Raw genomic sequence first — 27,549 nt, forward strand, 5'->3', positions numbered from 1 at the left:
AACAACCCTTAGCCAATGCATGCTGCTTTAAACACAGCTTTTAAGCAAGGACTTGGGAGATGCAAAGTCAGTTAACCCACTCACAGACATGTTTCAACCTTGATGGGTATCATCAGTGTGAGGTTGGTTGCTGACATTTTCTCATTTGAGATTAAAGAGTAGTTAATCACCACATTTATTAAGGTTATGGTGGGTAAAAAAAAAAGTGACAGAAACCCTCCACAGTATGCATATGGCAACTGTAAATATTCCTGTATATTCATTTGCATGTCTTAGACAGGTCTACAACCCTGTCTCCCCCCATTATCAGCCAGCACACAGCACTTCCACTGCAGCAAGGGATTCTGGGAAATTACATGCAAATGAATATACAGGAATATTTACAGTTGCTATATGCTATACTGTGGAGGGTTTTTGTCGCTATTTTTACCCACCATAACCTATATATATATATATATATATATATAATATATATATATATATATATATATATATATATATATACACATATATATATATATATACAGTGTTCGACAAACCTATACATTTGCTCGCCCCGGGCGAGTGGATTTAACCCCCGGGCGAGTAAATATTGGGCCAGGCAGCACACGTTTGGTACTAAGTGGCGAGTAGATTTTTTTGTGTGGCGAGTAGATTTTTTGGTGATTTGTCAACCACTGTGTGTGTGTGTGTTTTATATTCCACAGAAGCAGCCAGAACTCCACTTGCAAGTAGAAAAAATTGGGTGCTTGTCCCATAAAGCAATAATAAACCATACGATACCGTTTGAAGCACGAGATCAGGAGACAGCACTCTGGTAAGTTTGATCACAAGTATTTGTATTGAAAAAGACACATAAACCTATGTAACTTACCAGAGTGCTGCCTCCTGATCTCGTGCTTCAAACGGTATCGTATGGTTTATATATATATATATGTATATATATATATATATATATATATATATATATATATATATATATATATATATATATATATATATATATATATATATATATATATATATATATATATATATATATATATATATATATATATATATATATATATATATACACACACATATGTATATATATATATATATATATATATATATAGTCAGATAAGGCAGTTGGCACTCCAATAGGTGCTGGTAAGCCACAGGTGCACGTCCCATATAGAGAATGTAGTTATACGTTACCGTTCCAAGGATTGGTAAACAGGAGACAGCACTCAAAGTTGAAAATCAAAGTGTATTAGTGAAAGCAAAAATACATCCAGAAACCCAACGTTTCGGTCCTACAGAATGGGACCTTCCTCAGGGGGATACTGAGGAAGGTCCCATTCTGTAGGACCGAAACGTTGGGTTTCTGGATGTATTTTTGCTTTCACTAATACACTTTGATTTTCAACTTTGAGTGCTGTCTCTTGTTTACCAATCCTTGGAACGGTAACGTATAACTATATATATATATATATATATATATATATATATATATATATATATATATATATAAGCGCTGAATGCTGGGTGACAATGGGGAAAGACAGGGTTGCAGACCTGTCTAAGACATGCAAATGAACATACAGTAATATTTACAGTTGCTTTATATATATATATATATATATATATATATATATATATATATATATATATATATATATATACATACATATATATATATAAACCATACGATACCGTTTGAAGCACGAGATCAGGAGGCAGCACTCTGGTAAGTTACATAGGTTTATGTGTCTTTTTCAATACAAATACTTGTGATCAAACTTACCAGAGTGCTGTCTCCTGATCTCGTGCTTCAAACGGTATCGTATGGTTTATTATTGCTTTATGGGACAAGCACCCAATTTTTTCTACTTGCAAGTGGAGTTCTGGCTGCTTCTGTGGAATATAAAACACACACACACACATTTTTTTTAACCCACTATAACTAAACTAATAACTTTACTAATGTGTGGTGGAACCTACCCAAAACTTCAAATTGCATAGCCAGTATGACCAGCTTCACACTGATGAGACCCATTAAGGGTCTGTGGGTGGGTTTACTGGCTACGCATCTTAACCCTGGCTGTGCTCAAAGCTGTGAAATTTCGCAAGCATAAGCTTATAGGGGACCATGTCATATGGATTTGAATAAAAAAAGGTGGCACATTGTGTGCTCATTTCCCATAATCCCTTGCTCCAGTGGGAGCACTGTATGCTGGGTGATAATGGTGAAAGGCAGGGCTGCATGTAATCTCCCAGAATCCCTTGCTGCAGTGGGAGCACTGTATGCTGGGTGATAATGGTGAAAGGCAGGGCTGCATGTCATTTCCCAGAATCCCTTGCTGCAGTGGGAGCACTGTATGCTGGGTGATGATGGTGAAAGGCAGGGCTGCATGTCATTTCCCAGAATCCCTTGCTGCAGTGGGAGCACTGTATGCTGGGTGATAATGGTGAAAGGCAGGGTGCAGACCTGTCTAAGACATGTGAATGTGCTCACAAGTGATATTATTTATTGGCTATAACACATATATATATATATATATATATATATATATATGTATATATATATATATGTATATATGTATATATGTATATATATATATATATATATATATATATATATATATATATACACACACATATGTATATATATATATATATATATATATATATATATATATATATATATATATATATATATATATATACATATATATATATACACACATATATAAAGCAGAAAATAGCCGTGTTAGTCCAGTTGCGATACTCATTGCTTGACCTGAAGAAGAGAGGATAACTCTCGAAAGCTTGTCCTATGACATAAATTGTTAGTCCAATAAAAAAGATATCACCTAATACTGAAGAACACATTTATTCTGCACTATATATATATATATATATATATACATACACACACACACGTTTTGCAATAGAAAGATGGTGTATAAATAGAGAATATTAATATCGTTATATCACAGAGACGGTGCTGATGCACACACACACAGGCACAATATTAATACACACACAGATCACACAGGCACAATATATATATATATAGGCACTGTGTGCTCATTTGCATGTCATTTCCCAGAATCCCTTGCTGCAGTGGAAGTGCTGTATGCTGGGTGATAATGGGGAAAGGCGGGGTTCCATGTCATTTCCCAGAATCCCTTGCTGCAGTGGAAATGCTGTGTGCTGGGGGATAATGGTGAAAGGCGGGGCTGCATGTCATTTCCCAGAATCCCTTGCTGCAGTGGAAGTGCTGTGTGCTGGGTGATAATGGTGAAAGGCAGGGCTGCATGTCATTTCCCAGAATCCCTTGCTGCAGTGGAAGTGCTGTGTGCAATATACATATATATATATATATATATATATGTATATATATACATATACACACACACACACACATATATACATATACATATACACACACACACACATATATATATATATATATATATGCACACACACAGATCACACAGGCACAATATAAACACACACACAGATCACACAGGCACAATATAAACACACACACAGATCACACAGGCACAATATATATACACACACAGATCACACAGGCACAGTATAAACATGGCAGTGGCTATTCACAGTTGAGTGCAAATAGCCGCACGGCTATTCGCACTCAGTAGGAAATAAAATGGAAAAAAATAAAGATCCCAGCCAGGAATTGAACCCTGGTCCACTCTGCTAATGGCCTGGAGCATAACCACTGAGCTATAAGACTTTCTGATGCTTTCCTAGTGAATAAAGGCATAGAAGCCTATTGACATTACACTGTTCATAGCCGCACGGCTATTCGCACTCAGTAGGAAATAAAATGGAAAATAAGACAGAACACTCCCCTATTGACATTCTATATATATATATATATATATACCCCCTGCATCTGTAATCAGCGCGGCTTTAGGCTGAGTCCCCAGTCAGCCCTGTGACACGCGCCCGGCGGGGGGCGGCACATGCACAGCGCTAGTCCGCGATCTGCGGTCTGAGGGGAGAGAGAAAGTTTGTGACGGGAGGGGGTGTGGCGGTAGGTTTGCGGGGGCGTGGCCATGACGTCCCGCGGCTGGTTCGCCCTCATTGGCTGAAATGCCAATCTCAAACTCCCCTGCCTGCCTGAAAACCTGTCGCGCAGCGCTGGGGAAAGGTGTGCGACAAGGTAGGGACTGGGACCGGAGGAACTGGGTGGGCGGGGCTTGATCGCACAGGCGTGCGCTGTAACAGTTAGTGGGACCGCAGCCTTAGGAGCCGCTTCCGCATGCGTGCAGAGGCGGCTGTGGAAATGCAGGCGACAGGCAAGTTTAAATATACGCGCTGAGGGGAGCGGAGGAGCGGTCACGTGACAGCAAACATCCAATGGGGATGAGGGACTAGCCCCGCCTCCCGCCCCGCCCCCAAAGCGCGCTCACTGCCTCACCTGTCAGGCCACAAAAAAGCACCAGCTTCTGCAGGCGAGGCAGAGCAGGAGCGCGGCCCGAGGCACCATGCCCGAGTCCTTAGGCCTCGGGCATGGTCATCGCTTAGCGCTGACCCGTGCTGAGGCGCACTGCTGCAATGAGAGCGGCTTTAGCAGGGGCTCGCGCACGCGTCCGCACGCCTGCGGAAGCGCGTCTTAAGAAATCTTTCGTTTCTTAGCTTGCCGGAGCGCAGGGCCGCTCACGTGAGCGGTTCGCCGTGCGGCTATTTGCACTCAACTGTGAATATCCACTGCCTATAAACACACACACAGACACAATATAAACACACACACAGATCACACAGGCACAATATAAACACACACACAGATCACACAGGCACAATATAAACACACACACAGATCACACAGGCACAATATAAACACACACACAGATCACACAGGCACAATATAAACACACACACAGATCACACAGGCACAATATAAACACACACACAGATCACACAGGCACAATATAAACACACACACAGCTCACACAGGCACAATATAAACACACACACAGCTCACACAGGCACAATATAAACACACACACAGATCACACAGGCACAATATAAACACACACACAGATCACACAGGCACAATATAAACACACACACAGCTCACACAGGCACAATATAAACACACACACAGCTCACACAGGCACAATATAAACACACACACAGCTCACACAGGCACAATATAAACACACACACAGCTCACACAGGCACAATATAAACACACACACAGATCACACAGGCACAATATAAACACACACACAGATCACACAGGCACAATATAAACACACACACAGATCACACAGGCACAATATAAACACACACACAGATCACACAGGCACAATATAAACACACACACAGATCACACAGGCACAATATAAACACACACACAGATCACACAGGCACAATATAAACACACACACAGATCACACAGGCACAATATAAACACACACACAGATCACACAGGCACAATATAAACACACACACAGATCACACAGGCACAATATAAACACACACACAGCTCACACAGGCACAATATAAACACACACACAGATCACACAGGCACAATATAAACACACACACAGATCACACAGGCACAATATAAACACACACACAGATCACACAGGCACAATATAAACACACACACAGATCACACAGGCACAATATAAACACACACACAGATCACACAGGCACAATATAAACACACACACAGATCACACAGGCACAATATAAACACACACACAGATCACACAGGCACAATATAAACACACACACAGATCACACAGGCACAATATAAACACACACACAGATCACACAGGCACAATATAAACACACACACAGATCACACAGGCACAATATAAACACACACACAGATCACACAGGCACAATATAAACACACACACAGATCACACAGGCACAATATAAACACACACACAGGCACAATATAAACACACACACAGCTCACACAGGCACAATATAAACACACACACAGATCACACAGGCACAATATAAACACACACACAGCTCACACAGGCACAATATAAACACACACACAGCTCACACAGGCACAATATAAACACACACACAGCTCACACAGGCACAATATAAACACACACACAGCTCACACAGGCACAATATAAACACACACACAGCTCACACAGGCACAATATAAACACACACACAGATCACACAGGCACAATATAAACACACACACAGATCACACAGGCACAATATAAACACACACACAGATCACACAGGCACAATATAAACACACACACAGCTCACACAGGCACAATATAAACACACACACAGCTCACACAGGCACAATATAAACACACACACAGCTCACACAGGCACAATATAAACACACACACAGATCACACAGGCACAATATAAACACACACACAGCTCACACAGGCACAATATAAACACACACACAGATCACACAGGCACAATATAAAAACACACAGATCACACAGGCACAATATAAACACACACACAGATCACACAGGCACAATATAAACACACACACAGCTCACACAGGCACAATATAAACACACACACAGCTCACACAGGCACAATATAAACACACACACAGCTCACACAGGCACAATATAAACACACACACAGCTCACACAGGCACAATATAAACACACACACAGATCACACAGGCACAATATAAACACACACACAGATCACACAGGCACAATATAAACACACACACAGATCACACAGGCACAATATAAACACACACACAGCTCACACAGGCACAATATAAACACACACACAGATCACACAGGCACAATATAAACACACACACAGATCACACAGGCACAATATAAACACACACACAGATCACACAGGCACACAGATCACACAGGCACAATATAAACACACACACAGATCACACAGACACAATATAAACACACACACAGATCACACAGGCACAATATAAACACACACACAGATCACACAGGCACACAGATCACACAGGCACAATATAAACACACACACAGATCACACAGACACAATATAAACACACACACAGATCACACAGGCACAATATAAACACACACACAGATCACACAGGCACAATATAAACACACACACAGATCACACAGGCACAATATAAACACACACACAGATCACACAGGCACAATATAAACACACACACAGATCACACAGGCACAATATAAACACACACACAGCTCACACAGGCACAATATAAACACACACACAGATCACACAGGCACAATATAAACACACACACAGATCACACAGGCACAATATAAACACACACAGATCACACAGGCACAGTATCACACAGGCACAATATAAACACACACACAGATCACACAGGCACAATATAAACACACACACAGATCACACAGGCACAGTATCACACAGGCACAATATAAACACACACACAGATCACACAGGCACAATATAAACACACACACAGATCACACAGGCACAGTATCACACAGGCACAATATAAACACACACACAGATCACACAGACACAATATAAACACACACACAGATCACACAGACACAATATAAACACAAACACAGATCACACAGGCACAATATAAACACACACACAGATCACACAGGCACAATATAAACACACACACAGATCACACAGGCACAGTATAAACACACACACAGCTCACACAGGCACAATATAAACACACACACAGATCACACAGGCACAATATAAACACACACACAGATCACACAGACACAATATAAACACACACACAGATCACACAGGCACAATATAAACACACACACAGATCACACAGGCACAATATAAACACACACACAGATCACACAGGCACAGTATCACACATGCACAATATAAACACACACACAGATCACACAGGCACAGTATCACACAGGCACAATATAAACACACACACACAGATCACACAGGCACAATATAAACACACACACACAGATCACACAGGCACAATATAAACACACACACAGATCACACAGGCACAGTATCACACAGGCACAATATAAACACACACACACACAGATCACACAGGCACAATATAAACACACAGATCACACAGGCACAATATAAACACACAGATCACACAGGCACAATATAAACACACACACAGATCACACAGGCACAATATAAACACACACACACAGATCACACAGGCACAATATAAACACACACACAGATCACACAGGCACAATATAAACACACACACAGATCACACAGGCACAGTATCACACAGACACAATATAAACACACACAGATCACACAGGCACAATATAAACACACACAATATAAACACACACAGATCACACAGGCACAATATAAACACACACAATATAAACACACACAGATCACACAGGCACAATATAAACACACACAGATCACACAGGCACAATATAAACACACACACAGACACAATATAAACACACACACAGATCACACAGGCACAGTATCACACAGGCACAATATAAACACACACACAGATCACACAGGCACAATATAAACACACACACAGACACAATATAAACACACACACAGATCACACAGGCACAATATAAACACACACACAGATCACACAGGCACAATATATATACACACACACAGACACAATATAAACACACACACAGATCACACAGGCACAATATAAACACACACACAGATCACACGGGCACAGTATCACACAGGCACAATATAAACACACACACACACAGATCACACAGGCACAATATAAAGGCACACACAGATCACAAAGGCACAATATAAACACACACACACAGACACAATATAAACACACACACACAGATCACACAGGCACAATATAAACACACACACACACACACACACACAGATCACACAGGCACAATATAAACACACACACACACACACAGATCACACAGGCACAATATAAACACACACACACACACACACACACACACACACAGATACAATATAAACACACACACACACACAGATCACACAGGCACAATATAAACACACACACACACACACACACACACATATCACACAGGCACAATATAAACACACACACAATATAAACAAACACACAGATCACACACACAATATAAACACACACACAGATCACACACACAATATAAACACACACAGATCACACACAGATCACACACACAATATAAACACACACACAGATCACACACACACAGATCACACACACAATATAAACACACACACACAGATCACACACACAATATAAACACACACACACAGATCACACACACAATATAAACACACACACACAGATCACACACACAATATAAACACACACACACAGATCACACACACAATATAAACACACACACACAGATCACACACACAATATAAACACACACACACAGATCACACACACAATATAAACACACACACACAGATCACACACACAATATAAACACACACACACAGATCACACACACAATATAAACACACACACACAATATAAACACACACACACAGATCACACACACAATATAAACACACACACAGATCACACAGGCACAATATAAACACACACACAGATCACACAGGCACAATATAAACACACACACAGATCACACAGGCACAATATAAACACACACACAGATCACACAGGCACAATATAAACACACACACAGATCACACAGGCACAATATAAACACACACACAGCTCACACAGGCACAATATAAACACACACACAGATCACACAGGCACAATATAAACACACACACAGATCACACAGGCACAATATAAACACACACACAGCTCACACAGGCACAATATAAACACACACACAGCTCACACAGGCACAATATAAACACACACACAGCTCACACAGGCACAATATAAACACACACACAGCTCACACAGGCACAATATAAACACACACACAGATCACACAGGCACAATATAAACACACACACAGATCACACAGGCACAATATAAACACACACACAGATCACACAGGCACAATATAAACACACACACAGATCACACAGGCACAATATAAACACACACACAGATCACACAGGCACAATATAAACACACACACAGATCACACAGGCACAATATAAACACACACACAGATCACACAGGCACAATATAAACACACACACAGATCACACAGGCACAATATAAACACACACACAGATCACACAGGCACAATATAAACACACACACAGCTCACACAGGCACAATATAAACACACACACAGATCACACAGGCACAATATAAACACACACACAGATCACACAGGCACAATATAAACACACACACAGATCACACAGGCACAATATAAACACACACACAGATCACACAGGCACAATATAAACACACACACAGATCACACAGGCACAATATAAACACACACACAGATCACACAGGCACAATATAAACACACACACAGATCACACAGGCACAATATAAACACACACACAGATCACACAGGCACAATATAAACACACACACAGATCACACAGGCACAATATAAACACACACACAGATCACACAGGCACAATATAAACACACACACAGATCACACAGGCACAATATAAACACACACACAGATCACACAGGCACAATATAAACACACACACAGGCACAATATAAACACACACACAGCTCACACAGGCACAATATAAACACACACACAGATCACACAGGCACAATATAAACACACACACAGCTCACACAGGCACAATATAAACACACACACAGCTCACACAGGCACAATATAAACACACACACAGCTCACACAGGCACAATATAAACACACACACAGCTCACACAGGCACAATATAAACACACACACAGCTCACACAGGCACAATATAAACACACACACAGATCACACAGGCACAATATAAACACACACACAGATCACACAGGCACAATATAAACACACACACAGATCACACAGGCACAATATAAACACACACACAGCTCACACAGGCACAATATAAACACACACACAGCTCACACAGGCACAATATAAACACACACACAGCTCACACAGGCACAATATAAACACACACACAGATCACACAGGCACAATATAAACACACACACAGCTCACACAGGCACAATATAAACACACACACAGATCACACAGGCACAATATAAAAACACACAGATCACACAGGCACAATATAAACACACACACAGATCACACAGGCACAATATAAACACACACACAGCTCACACAGGCACAATATAAACACACACACAGCTCACACAGGCACAATATAAACACACACACAGCTCACACAGGCACAATATAAACACACACACAGCTCACACAGGCACAATATAAACACACACACAGATCACACAGGCACAATATAAACACACACACAGATCACACAGGCACAATATAAACACACACACAGATCACACAGGCACAATATAAACACACACACAGCTCACACAGGCACAATATAAACACACACACAGATCACACAGGCACAATATAAACACACACACAGATCACACAGGCACAATATAAACACACACACAGATCACACAGGCACACAGATCACACAGGCACAATATAAACACACACACAGATCACACAGACACAATATAAACACACACACAGATCACACAGGCACAATATAAACACACACACAGATCACACAGGCACACAGATCACACAGGCACAATATAAACACACACACAGATCACACAGACACAATATAAACACACACACAGATCACACAGGCACAATATAAACACACACACAGATCACACAGGCACAATATAAACACACACACAGATCACACAGGCACAATATAAACACACACACAGATCACACAGGCACAATATAAACACACACACAGATCACACAGGCACAATATAAACACACACACAGCTCACACAGGCACAATATAAACACACACACAGATCACACAGGCACAATATAAACACACACACAGATCACACAGGCACAATATAAACACACACAGATCACACAGGCACAGTATCACACAGGCACAATATAAACACACACACAGATCACACAGGCACAATATAAACACACACACAGATCACACAGGCACAGTATCACACAGGCACAATATAAACACACACACAGATCACACAGGCACAATATAAACACACACACAGATCACACAGGCACAGTATCACACAGGCACAATATAAACACACACACAGATCACACAGACACAATATAAACACACACACAGATCACACAGACACAATATAAACACAAACACAGATCACACAGGCACAATATAAACACACACACAGATCACACAGGCACAATATAAACACACACACAGATCACACAGGCACAGTATAAACACACACACAGCTCACACAGGCACAATATAAACACACACACAGATCACACAGGCACAATATAAACACACACACAGATCACACAGACACAATATAAACACACACACAGATCACACAGGCACAATATAAACACACACACAGATCACACAGGCACAATATAAACACACACACAGATCACACAGGCACAGTATCACACATGCACAATATAAACACACACACAGATCACACAGGCACAGTATCACACAGGCACAATATAAACACACACACACAGATCACACAGGCACAATATAAACACACACACACAGATCACACAGGCACAATATAAACACACACACAGATCACACAGGCACAGTATCACACAGGCACAATATAAACACACACACACACAGATCACACAGGCACAATATAAACACACAGATCACACAGGCACAATATAAACACACAGATCACACAGGCACAATATAAACACACACACAGATCACACAGGCACAATATAAACACACACACACAGATCACACAGGCACAATATAAACACACACACAGATCACACAGGCACAATATAAACACACACACAGATCACACAGGCACAGTATCACACAGACACAATATAAACACACACAGATCACACAGGCACAATATAAACACACACAATATAAACACACACAGATCACACAGGCACAATATAAACACACACAATATAAACACACACAGATCACACAGGCACAATATAAACACACACAGATCACACAGGCACAATATAAACACACACACAGACACAATATAAACACACACACAGATCACACAGGCACAGTATCACACAGGCACAATATAAACACACACACAGATCACACAGGCACAATATAAACACACACACAGACACAATATAAACACACACACAGATCACACAGGCACAATATAAACACACACACAGATCACACAGGCACAATATATATACACACACACAGACACAATATAAACACACACACAGATCACACAGGCACAATATAAACACACACACAGATCACACGGGCACAGTATCACACAGGCACAATATAAACACACACACACACAGATCACACAGGCACAATATAAAGGCACACACAGATCACAAAGGCACAATATAAACACACACACACAGACACAATATAAACACACACACACAGATCACACAGGCACAATATAAACACACACACACACACACACACACAGATCACACAGGCACAATATAAACACACACACACACACACAGATCACACAGGCACAATATAAACACACACACACACACACACACACACACACACAGATACAATATAAACACACACACACACACAGATCACACAGGCACAATATAAACACACACACACACACACACACACACATATCACACAGGCACAATATAAACACACACACAATATAAACAAACACACAGATCACACACACAATATAAACACACACACAGATCACACACACAATATAAACACACACAGATCACACACAGATCACACACACAATATAAACACACACACAGATCACACACACACAGATCACACACACAATATAAACACACACACACAGATCACACACACAATATAAACACACACACACAGATCACACACACAATATAAACACACACACACAGATCACACACACAATATAAACACACACACACAGATCACACACACAATATAAACACACACACACAGATCACACACACAATATAAACACACACACACAGATCACACACACAATATAAACACACACACACAGATCACACACACAATATAAACACACACACACAGATCACACACACAATATAAACACACACACACAGATCACACACACAATATAAACACACACACACAATATAAACACACACACACAGATCACACACACAATATAAACACACACACAGATCACACAGGCACAATATAAACACACACACAGATCACACAGGCACAATATAAACACACACACAGATCACACAGGCACAATATAAACACACACACAGATCACACAGGCACAATATAAACACACACACAGATCACACAGGCACAATATAAACACACACACAGATCACACAGGCACAATATAAACACACACACAGATCACACAGGCACAATATAAACACACACACAGATCACACAGGCACAATATAAACACACACACAGATCACACAGGCACAATATAAACACACACACAGATCACACAGGCACAATATAAACACACACACAGATCACACAGGCACAATATAAACACACACACAGCTCACACAGGCACAATATAAACACACACACAGATCACACAGGCACAATATAAACACACACACAGATCACACAGGCACAATATAAACACACACACAGATCACACAGGCACAATATAAACACACACACAGCTCACACAGGCACAATATAAACACACACACAGCTCACACAGGCACAATATAAACACACACACAGCTCACACAGGCACAATATAAACACACACACAGCTCACACAGGCACAATATAAACACACACACAGATCACACAGGCACAATATAAACACACACACAGATCACACAGGCACAATATAAACACACACACAGCTCACACAGGCACAATATAAACACACACACAGCTCACACAGGCACAATATAAACACACACACAGCTCACACAGGCACAATATAAACACACACACAGCTCACACAGGCACAATATAAACACACACACAGATCACACAGGCACAATATAAACACACACACAGCTCACACAGGCACAATATAAACACACACACAGATCACACAGGCACAATATAAAAACACACAGATCACACAGGCACAATATAAACACACACACAGATCACACAGGCACAATATAAACACACACACAGCTCACACAGGCACAATATAAACACACACACAGCTCACACAGGCACAATATAAACACACACACAGCTCACACAGGCACAATATAAACACACACACAGCTCACACAGGCACAATATAAACACACACACAGATCACACAGGCACAATATAAACACACACACAGATCACACAGGCACAATATAAACACACACACAGATCACACAGGCACAATATAAACACACACACAGCTCACACAGGCACAATATAAACACACACACAGATCACACAGGCACAATATAAACACACACACAGATCACACAGGCACAATATAAACACACACAGATCACACAGGCACAATATAAACACACACAGCTCACACAGGCACAATATAAACACACACACAGATCACACAGGCACACAGATCACACAGGCACAATATAAACACACACACAGATCACACAGACACAATATAAACACACACACAGATCACACAGGCACAATATAAACACACACACAGATCACACAGGCACAATATAAACACACACACAGATCACACAGGCACAATATAAACACACACACAGATCACACAGGCACAATATAAACACACACACAGATCACACAGGCACAATATAAACACACACACAGCTCACACAGGCACAATATAAACACACACACAGATCACACAGGCACAATATAAACACACACACAGATCACACAGGCACAATATAAACACACACAGATCACACAGGCACAGTATCACACAGGCACAATATAAACACACACACAGATCACACAGGCACAATATAAACACACACACAGATCACACAGGCACAGTATCACACAGGCACAATATAAACACACACACAGATCACACAGGCACAATATAAACACACACACAGATCACACAGGCACAGTATCACACAGGCACAATATAAACACACACACAGATCACACAGACACAATATAAACACACACACAGATCACACAGACACAATATAAACACAAACACAGATCACACAGGCACAATATAAACACACACACAGATCACACAGGCACAATATAAACACACACACAGATCACACAGGCACAGTATAAACACACACACAGCTCACACAGGCACAATATAAACACACACACAGATCACACAGGCACAATATAAACACACACACAGATCACACAGACACAATATAAACACACACACAGATCACACAGGCACAATATAAACACACACACAGATCACACAGGCACAATATAAACACACACACAGATCACACAGGCACAGTATCACACATGCACAATATAAACACACACACAGATCACACAGGCACAGTATCACACAGGCACAATATAAACACACACACACAGATCACACAGGCACAATATAAACACACACACACAGATCACACAGGCACAATATAAACACACACACAGATCACACAGGCACAGTATCACACAGGCACAATATAAACACACACACACACAGATCACACAGGCACAATATAAACACACAGATCACACAGGCACAATATAAACACACAGATCACACAGGCACAATATAAACACACACACAGATCACACAGGCACAATATAAACACACACACACAGATCACACAGGCACAATATAAACACACACACAGATCACACAGGCACAATATAAACACACACACAGATCACACAGGCACAGTATCACACAGACACAATATAAACACACACAGATCACACAGGCACAATATAAACACACACAATATAAACACACACAGATCACACAGGCACAATATAAACACACACAATATAAACACACACAGATCACACAGGCACAATATAAACACACACAGATCACACAGGCACAATATAAACACACACACAGACACAATATAAACACACACACAGATCACACAGGCACAGTATCACACAGGCACAATATAAACACACACACAGATCACACAGGCACAATATAAACACACACACAGACACAATATAAACACACACACAGATCACACAGGCACAATATAAACACACACACAGATCACACAGGCACAATATATATACACACACACAGACACAATATAAACACACACACAGATCACACAGGCACAATATAAACACACACACAGATCACACGGGCACAGTATCACACAGGCACAATATAAACACACACACACACAGATCACACAGGCACAATATAAAGGCACACACAGATCACAAAGGCACAATATAAACACACACACACAGACACAATATAAACACACACACACAGATCACACAGGCACAATATAAACACACACACACACACACACACAGATCACACAGTCACAATATAAACACACACACACACACACAGATCACACAGGCACAATATAAACACACACACACACACACACACACACACACACAGATACAATATAAACACACACACACACACAGATCACACAGGCACAATATAAACACACACACACACACACACACACACATATCACACAGGCACAATATAAACACACACACAGATCACACACACAATATAAACAAACACACAGATCACACACACAATATAAACACACACACAGATCACACACACAATATAAACACACACACAGATCACACACACAATATAAACACACACACAGATCACACACACACAGATCACACACACAATATAAACACACACACACAGATCACACACACAATATAAACACACACACACAGATCACACACACAATATAAACACACACACACAGATCACACACACAATATAAACACACACACACAGATCACACACACAATATAAACACACACACACAGATCACACACACAATATAAACACACACACACAGATCACACACACAATATAAACACACACACACAGATCACACACACAATATAAACACACACACACAGATCACACACACAATATAAACACACACACACAATATAAACACACACACACAGATCACACACACAATATAAACACACACACACAGATCACACACACAATATAAACACACACAGATCCAATATAAACACACAGAGATCACACAGGCACAATATAAATACACACAGATCACACACGCACTATATATATATAAATACACACAGATCACACACACACACACACACACACACACACAATATATATATATAAATACACACAGATCACACACAATATATATATATAAAAATATACACAGATCACATACACACACACTAGGGATACTCACCCACAATTGGTTGTGTTTTCGGTCACACACAGGTGTAAGCTCTATACACAGTTACACACGTATCCTGTGAGACTCCTGTGTGTTACACACGCACACAGAGAAAAGCTTCTTCTCTCCTTCCCCTCCCTCTCCTCCTCACTTCCCCTTCCTGCTATACTGCTCCTCCCCCTCTATACCATGCATACACACTGTGTAATGTACAGTACTGTATATTATCTCTCCCACTATAACATGCACACTGTGTGTAATATACAGTATATTATTTCCCCCTCTATACCATGCACACACTGTGTGTAATATACAGTATATTATTTCCCCCTCTATACCATGCACACACTGTGTGTAATATACAGTATATTATCTCCCCCTCTATACCATGCACACTGTGTAATATACAGTATATTATCTCCCCCTCTACACCATGCACACACTGTGTGTAATATACAGTATATTATCTCCCCCTCTATACCATGCACACTGTGTGTAATATACAGTACTAACTGATCTACCCGGCGTTGCCCAGGATTGAATTTTTCCCGCTCCCCCCTGTCTCTCCGCTCCCCCCGTCTCTCCGCTCCCCCCTCCCCCCTCTCCGCACCCCGTCTCTTTCTCCACTCCCCGTCTTTCTCCGCCTCTTTCTCCGCTCCCCCCTCTCTCCGCACCCCCTGTCTCTTTCTCCGCTTCCTCTGCCACTTTCTCTGCTCCCCCCTCTCCCTTAAACCCCTTTCTTCGCTCCCCCTCTCTGTCTCCATTCTCCTCTCTCTCTTTTCTCGGGCGTTCCCCCCCCCCCCATTCACATTAATGTGGACCCCCGTGCACAGCGCGCCCCCCCCCCTCCTGTTCTGCCGGCGTAGTGGGGGCCGCTCCCCCTGTCTGTTCCCCCCCTCTTTCTAAGCTCCCCCTTCTCTGTGTCTCTCTCCCCATTCCCCTGTCTCCCACTTCCCCTCTGTCCCCCCCTCTCTCGTGTCCAGCGTTCCCCCCCCCATTCAAAGTAATGTGGCCCCCCTGTTCAGAGCGCCGGCCCCCCCGTTCAGATGGGTGCGCAGGCAGGCGAGAGGGTGTTCACAGGCATGGGGGTGGCGGCGGTGCGCTGCAGGGGCGGGCGTGGGGGCTGGCTTCAGGCTCACTGGGGGTGGCGGCCGTGCGCTAAGGGTGGTGTGACTGTCACGTCCTGCGTAGGCGTGGCTGTGACGTCAGCCCACCCGCAGGCCAATGAGCTGTGGCCGTCCGCCAGCCAATCACAGGGGGCACAAACTGACAGACAAACATTTTTTCACTTATATATAAATATATATATTTTTTTTATCTCCCCTCTATACCATGCACACACTGTGTGTAATATACAGTGACGAAGGCCTGAGAAAATACACACATCTGAGGGTTAATTGTATTGCAGAATGACACGTGAATTTATTAGCAACAGGTGCACACAGCAGAGTTTCAAGATGAAAGCTCTCCGATAGGTAATACGGTATACAATATATTTATACCCTAAAAGCTAAAATGCACGCCCCTTTATGGGGTGACTTGTACGTCACTAAAAATTACATAATTGTAAAATAAAAAACAAAATGAATGTGTTAATTAGCAAAACTCATTATACCAAATTCTACATATCTGGGGGTTCAATGTTTATACATTTATTTCAAAGGGGATAATTGCTGTCTTAACTGTTTCTCTAATATCTTTATTTACACTGTGAGAGGCTGTGATTATCTCCGATTCCCGCTAACTATAACGAGGTCCCTCATTATTTTCAGGCCTACTCCCTTAGACTATTCTTTGATCCCCATCACTTATCGTGTGCAGCTGTGAATTCAAGGATATCTGCTGAGCGTCTCTGCTCACACGTTCAGTTCAAACACACATATTCCACAGGAAACAGCTTACACAATGACAGACACACAAGACTTATAGCAGGACAGGACAACATGGCCGACAATAATAGTCAAACAAAATGGCTGCTTAGATCTCAGTGCTGTTTGCATCAGACCCCCTTTTAATGTCCATTTTTCTCAACATTCTTAACAGTATATTATCTCCCCCTCTATAACACGCACACAGTGTGTAATATACAGTATATTATCTCTCCCTCTATACCATGCGCAGTGTGTAATATACAGTATATTATCTCCCCCTCTATAACATGCACAGTGTGTAATATACAGTATATTATCTTCCCCTCTATACCATGCACACTGTGTGTAATATACAGTATATTATCTCCCCCTCTATACCATGCACACACTGTGTGTAATATACAGTATATTATCTCCCCCTCTATACCATGCACACACTGCGTGTAATATACAGTACTAACTGATCTACCCGGCGTTGCCCAGGATTTAATTTTTCCCGCTCCCCCCTTTCTCTCCGCTTCCCTCCTCTCTCTGCCCCCCCCTTTTTCTCCGCTCCCCCTCCCCCCTCTCCGCTACCCCTCCCCCCTCTCCGCACCCCGTCTCTTTCTCCACTCCCCGTCTTTCTCCGCCTCTTTCTCCGCTCCCCCCTCTCTCTGCACCCCCTGTCTCTTTCTCCGCTCCCCCCTCTCCCTTAAACCCCTTTCTTCGCTCCCCCTCTCTGTCTCCATTCCCCTCTCTCTCTTTTCTCGGGCGTTCCCCCCCCATTCACATTAATGTGGACCCCCGTGCACAGCGCGCCCCCCTCCTTTTCCGCCGGCATAGTGGGGGCCGCTCCCCCTGTCTCTGTTCCCCCCCTCTTTCTAAGCTCCCCCTTCTCTGTGTCTCTCTCACCATTCCCCTGTCTCCCACTTCCCCTCTGTCCCCCCCTCTCTCGTGTCCAGCGTTCCCCCCCCATTCACAGTAATGCGGCCCCCCTGTTCAGAGCGCCGGCCCCCCCGTTCAGATGGGTGCGCAGGCAGGCGAGAGGGTGTTCACAGGCATGGGGGTGGCGCCGGTGCGCTGCAGGGGCGGGCGTGGGGGCTGGCTTCAGGCTCACTGGGGGTGGCGGCGGTGCGCTAAGGGTGGTGTGACTGTCACGTCCTGCACAGTGTGTGTAATATACTGTATATTATCTCCCCCTCTATCACATGCACAGTGTGTAATATACAGTATATTATCTCCACCTCTATCACATGCACACACTGTGTGTAATATACAGTATATTATACCCCCTCTATCACATGCACACAGTGTGTAATATACAGTATATTATCTCCCCCTCTGTAACATGCACACAGTGTGTAATATACTGTATATTATCTCCCCCTTTATCACATGCACAGTGTGTAATATACTGAGGAAGTTGAGAGTATGAGGGGGGTCTGACGTAAACAGCACTAGGATCTAAGTAGCCATTTTGCTCAGCATCCATCTTGGTTGCATGATCTTGGCAGCCATTTTGTCCCTGTCTGTGTTCTCATTTCTGTGTCATCCATCTTAGTATTTGTCTGCATGGAAGTTTTAGTTTGAAAGAAATATTTATTTTTCGTTCTCAGAATTTGTTGATAATAAACCTTCAGCTAGCTACAAACCTCGGGAAAGGAGAGCTAAGCCTGCCGTGAATAGAGACAAGTCTTTTCTCATATTGTAAGTGGAAGAAATAGAGCGAGCTCATGGTCAAATGTAGTACCCCTGTAGCCAAATGAGCAAGAGACGATCACAAAAAAGAAACCCCCATGAACCCTCACTTATATATATATATGTGAGCCACATCATGGGATATACAGTATCTAGGAGGAATAAAATCCCCAAAAATTACATTTTATTAATAAACTCCAAGTGTAATGTGAAAAAGTGTAATGTGAAAATATATACAGTAGATAAAATATCTCACGATGAGACAATGCCAGCTTCGTATACACCAGGTGTGTGGTAAGTATATGGTAATTACTATGTAGAGAAACCATACATCCAATCCTGTCTAAGGCCAGGGAAAGCACCCGCTTTCCCTGAGCCTCAGCGCGCCTCCGCACGCCAGCAGGAACCCTGGCCGAGGCCTTATGTGTCTGGCCAGGGTGAGCATCGGGGCTTGAGACGCTTGCAGAGCAAGCAAAATTGAATTTGCCGCCTCCAAGCGCGTCACGTAAGCGGTTCACCTAATGAGGGCGAACCAGCTCAGTGCCGTTGTGGCCGCGCCCCCAGATGAGCGTGCACCTAGCCACAAATTGCACGGCCGAGCAGGGCGCAGCGCTCGTGTGCCAGCACGCCACGCTCCCTCTCGGGCTTTGAGAGTTTGAGATTGGCATTTGTGACGGAGGCGTGGCCACGCCCCCGCCGGCGGTTCAGCCAATGAGGGTGAACCAGCCGCGGGACGTCATGGCCACGACCCCGCAAACCTACCGCCACACCCCCTCCCGTCACAAACTTTCTCTCTCCCCTCAGACCGCAGATCGCAGACTAGCGCTGTGCATGCGCCGCCCCCCGCCGGGCGCGTGTCACAGTGCTGACTGGGGACTCAGCCTAAAGCCGCGCTGATTACAGATGCAGGGGGTATATATATATATATATGTAACCCTTTTTGTGAACCGGCCGACCCACCCAATATCACATTGGCCCCTCGTGGTCTAACCGGTCCCTTTCCCTGCAACACACCTGCTCTAAAGGACTACTGGTACTGCATAACCTGTGTGGCTCCAGGAGATCTGAGCCTCCGCTAACTGGGAGCCTGGGGAAAACCCTTACCCTTACTTGGTGCAGCGCCTCCACTTACCCAGGATCCCCCGTTAGGAAAGATAGCCCTGAGTAAGAAATACAATGACACTCGTATACGATAAAACAATAACTAACACTTTACTTAACACACACATATAACTCATTACATAACATCACATAACATAACCTGATGCTCTACCCGCATCACCTCAACCCAATGTCTGGTGTTCCCCAACCAAGTGTCCTGTGATCACCCCACACCCAATGTCTCGTAACTCCTACGGAGGTCGTGGGTGACTGCGCAGTCACTATGTTAAGCTAGGGCCCAGTTGGTGCACTTTATAATAATGAAGATACCTTCCGAGCACTCCGATGCTCGGGACCGCAACTTTCTTCTCAAAGGGTCAGACGTCCGTCTGATCCTTTCCAGGTACTCTGCCGGTGGACCCCAACGAGGGTCCCACCGCTCAACGGGAACTGCAACCGGACCACGGCAACACCAACCGCATGGGAACAGCAACCGCCGCTTCCTCCTATCGCTAACTACTACTTAGAGTGAGAAGGGGGTAGGATGGTCCGTGGTTCACAGCAACTTCAGCAGCCAACGCATGGATGTCTAAAAAAACTTTATTGATCGCTAGCAGCAAACATCAGGCAACCACTCTAACATGTTTCGTCCAGGCTATGGACTTTTTCAAAGAGTCTTTGAAAAAGTCCATAGCCTGGACGAAACATGTTAGAGTGGTTGCCTGATGTTTGCTGCTAGCGATCAATAAAGTTTTTTTAGACATCCATGCGTTGGCTGCTGAAGTTGCTGTGAACCACGGACCATCCTACCCCCTTCTTCCTGTGTCATCATTTCCGGAGGAGCACGCTGACGCCAGCTACACTAGAGGAGGAAGCCGCTGCAGAATTCCCTGCACCAACAGGGACGGCTTTTTCGTGAGTACTCCTAACCTCCACGCGGTATTTCAGGGAGATTATTGAGGTGGTTAGTGCCGGGCTGTGATTTACTTGGGGGCGCCCCCTAGGGAGGTGTCCCCCTGTACCTCTATCCGGCTTACTATTACCCAACTCCCTGTTCTCAATACCGGAGGCTTATTGTTTCATTAATCATTGCTGGGTCTCTCTTCAATCAAGTTGCCAAAAAGTGTGTGCACTACCTGTTAGCAGCCTCGGTATACTGGGTAATTCCAAATTCTCTACTACTTAGAGTGACAGCAACCCTAACCTAGGGCCTGTCCCTGAAGAACCGCAACCTGGGATGGCTTGAGGGAAACTCCTAGGGCCTGTGGACATAACCTGCCCCCCCTTCCCCTAGCTACCCAGTCCTAACTGTAACTGCTACTAGCTATTCCCAACTCACCTGCAGCTGACACACCGCACACACTGTCAGCCTGCAGGGATCCACACTTCACACACACTGCACGCACTGTGCCCAGCACATGCAGCGACACTACTCACAGGCAGCTGCAATCACACACAGCCCCTGGATCCCGCAGCAAACACACTGCTAGCACACTGTGCCTCTTTGACAGTGCCCACAGCTCTCTCCGCTGCGACACTGCCAAACCAGCACCTTCCACACTCAAGGGTCACCTCCCTAGTTAAGGCGTCCCTCTTCAGTTACCCCCTGCCCTTTACCCGGGAATTGGGGCCTGCCTGGGAATCTAGGGAGGACCCTTACCTGATGCAGGAGCCACGCGCTCCCTGCACCCTTCCTACTCCTTCCTCTGCTTCTTCCTGACTGCTGTTGCAAAGCCCGGGAAATGTATCTCTTTTCCCGGGCTGAGCTTCCTTCAGCCCTATTGGCCACTAGGGAGCACCTGACTTCTGCCTCCCTAAGCCTCCTGGGAATTGTAGTTCCCAGGGGCTGCCTAATGCATTGGGGCCGCGTGCGCGCTTCCCTCGCGCATGCGCGAACCCCTAATGGCCGCCTCAACCTTCCTATCCTCTTCCCTACTCTCGCGCGACCTCTCCCTATCCCTGGAGTCCTATCGCGCGCTTCCGCCCTACTGCGCATGCGCGAACTAACGCGCAATGGCGGCGCACTCTCTGCAAGCAGCCAGGCCGGTGGCAACGCGATCGCGGCCTTAGCGACGGCCCGATCGCGTCCCCGGCAACCGGCCTGCGCCTCGCAATGCTCTGCTCCCTGCTCTGGCCCCCACCCTCGCGAAGTGCCGGCAGGTCCGTCAAAGCCTCCGGCGGCACCCGCTACCACACGGCACTCGCGGAGGGGGGCCAGAAAGTGAAAATATACCTCGGGGCTACATATATATATATATATATATATATATATAGAATGTCAATAGGAGAGTGTTCTGTCTTTTTTTCCATTTTATTTCCTACTGAGTGTGAATAGCCGTGCGGCTATGAACAGTGTAATGTCAATAGGCTTCTATGCCTTTATTCACTAGAAAAGCATCAGAAAGTCTTATAGCTCAGTGGTTATGCTCCAGGCCATTAGCAGAGTGGACCAGGGTTCGATTCCTGGCTGGGATCTTTATTTTTTTCCATTTTATTTTCTACTGAGTGCGAATAGCCGTGCGGCTATTTGCACTCAACTGTGAATATCCACTGCCAAGTGTAGGGGGTGGGGTGGGGTGGGGTGGGGGGTGAAAAATGGGAAGGGAAGTGTAGGGGGTGGGGGGTGAAAAATGGGAAGGGAAGTGTGTAGAGCAAGCATGTCAAACTTGCGGCCCCGCCACGAATATTTTTGCGGCCCACCCACAACCGGTGCGACGGCCGTGTGGGGCGGCGATTGCAAGTTTTGGCCGTGGGAGTGGCGAGCGCGGTGGCGAGCGTGGGTGTGGGGGATGCGAGGAGCACGGCCGGAAGGAAAAGCTGGCCTGCTGGGACTGGAGTCGGATGGTGGCCGGACGCAGTCATCCTGCACTCGTGCCTTGTGTGGGAGGACAGCGGGGGCGGAGCCACACCCCGGCGGAGATTGCTTCAAAGACGTCTGTGAGACTGCCTTCTGCCTCTTGCCTGGAATAAGGGAAGGACAATATGGGGGGGGGGGGAGAGGCCGAGATGATCATGGGGGGGGGGGGGAGAGGCCGAGATGATCATTGGGGGGTGGGGGGGGAGAGGCCGAGATGATCATGGGGGGAGGCCGAGATGACCATGGGGGGGTGGTGGGGGAGAGGCCGAGATGATCATGGGGGGGGTGGGGGGGGTTCGAGGCTGAGATGATCATTGGGGGGGAGAGGCCGAGATGATCGTTGTGGGGGGAGAGGCCGAGATGATCATGGGGGGGGGGGGGGACAGGCCGAGATGATCATGGGGGGGGAGAGAGGCCGAGATGATCATGGGGGGGTGGGGGGGGGGAGAGAGGCCGAGATGATCATGTGGGGGGGGGGGGGAGAGAGGCCGAGATTATCATGGGGCGGTGGGGGGGGGGAGAGGCCGAGATAATCATGGGGGGATGGGGGGGTGGAGAGGCCGAGATGATCATGGGGGGGTGGGGGGGAGAGAGGCCGAGATGATATGGGGGGGTGGGGGGGAGGCCGAGATGATCATGGGGGGGGTGGGGGGGTGGGGGGGAGAGGCCGAGATGATCATGGGGGGGGGGGGGGAGAGGCCGAGATGATCGTTGGGGGGGGAGGGGGGCAGAGGCCGAGATGATTATGGGGGGGTGGGAGGGGGGAGAGGCCGAGATGATCATGTGGGGGGGGGGAGAGAGTGGGAGGGGGTGAGCTGTGGTTATTTTGGGGGTTCAACATGAGCTTGTTGGGTGTTCTATATGTTACAATTCTTGTTCAGCTAGTCTTAGCTGATTGGAGGGTGGCAACCTCATACCTAATTTAAGCTCACCCCCTCCCACTTTTAAATGGTTAAAAACTCACTCCATAGCATCTCCCACTCTCTGGGGAACTTGCTGGCTTGCAGTGTGATTGTGACAACTCTAATACAGAGTGCTTTTCCTGGTAATGTACAGGTTAATAAAAGCTTCAATCAGACTTAGAACTTTGCAACTAATTTTGACAGATTTGCACAGGTTATTAAGAATTTATATTAGTGTAGGGACCCTTGAGGTGTGGTCTGCCGTGCAGTGGCTCAGGGGCTTACAACAATTTGGCCAAAATGTTAAACTAAAAGACCATTTTATTTCATAGATATCAATACATGTATATTTAGGCACTGTACTGTGTATAAAGTTTCGCTGGATGTGCATTGAGCTCTGTCTGTGTTTCATGTTCATTTATTATATCTTGTCATAAGCTACTGTGACAAAGTGTAGGGGGTGGGGGGTGAAAAATGGGAAGGGTGGGGGTGTGAAAAATGGGAAGTGTAGGTGATGGGCGGGGGGTGGAAAATGGGAAGTGTAGGGGGTGGGGGGTGAAAAATGGGAAGGGAAGTGTAGGGGGTGGGGGGTGAAAAATGGGAAGGGAAGTGTAGATTGGGGGGGGGGGGGTCTTTACTTTTGCAAAAACAAAAGGTAGTTAGTAGCCAGAGGAAATGAAACCCCTCCCAAGTCCCCGCTCACCATTTTACTAAACTAACTTAAGTTATTTCGAAATACTCCTAGGTGTGAGATTT

At 44.5% G+C, this 27,549-nt stretch overlaps 1 protein-coding gene across 3 annotated transcripts in view; it reads right to left on the reverse strand.

Annotated features, from left to right (window-relative positions):
• Positions 1-27,549, reverse strand: part of LOC142474739 (uncharacterized) — a 94,211-nt gene that overhangs the window by 12,036 nt on the left and 54,626 nt on the right. The window contains exons 1-2 of one of the 3 annotated variants that reach the window (XM_075580954.1): positions 18,398-18,528; positions 1,790-1,899 (exon numbers count right to left, since the gene is read on the reverse strand). The exons of 1 other annotated variant lie outside the window; for it this stretch is intronic. The gene's annotated coding sequence lies outside the window, so the exon portion shown is untranslated. Of the gene's footprint in view, positions 1-1,789; positions 1,900-18,397; positions 18,529-27,549 lie in introns of those variants that run through there. One more of the 3 variants, XM_075580953.1, reaches the window with a different exon arrangement.

The sequence above is a fragment of the Ascaphus truei genome (assembly GCF_040206685.1).
Source record: "Ascaphus truei isolate aAscTru1 chromosome 20 unlocalized genomic scaffold, aAscTru1.hap1 SUPER_20_unloc_3, whole genome shotgun sequence".
Classification (NCBI taxonomy): Eukaryota; Metazoa; Chordata; class Amphibia; order Anura; family Ascaphidae; genus Ascaphus; species Ascaphus truei.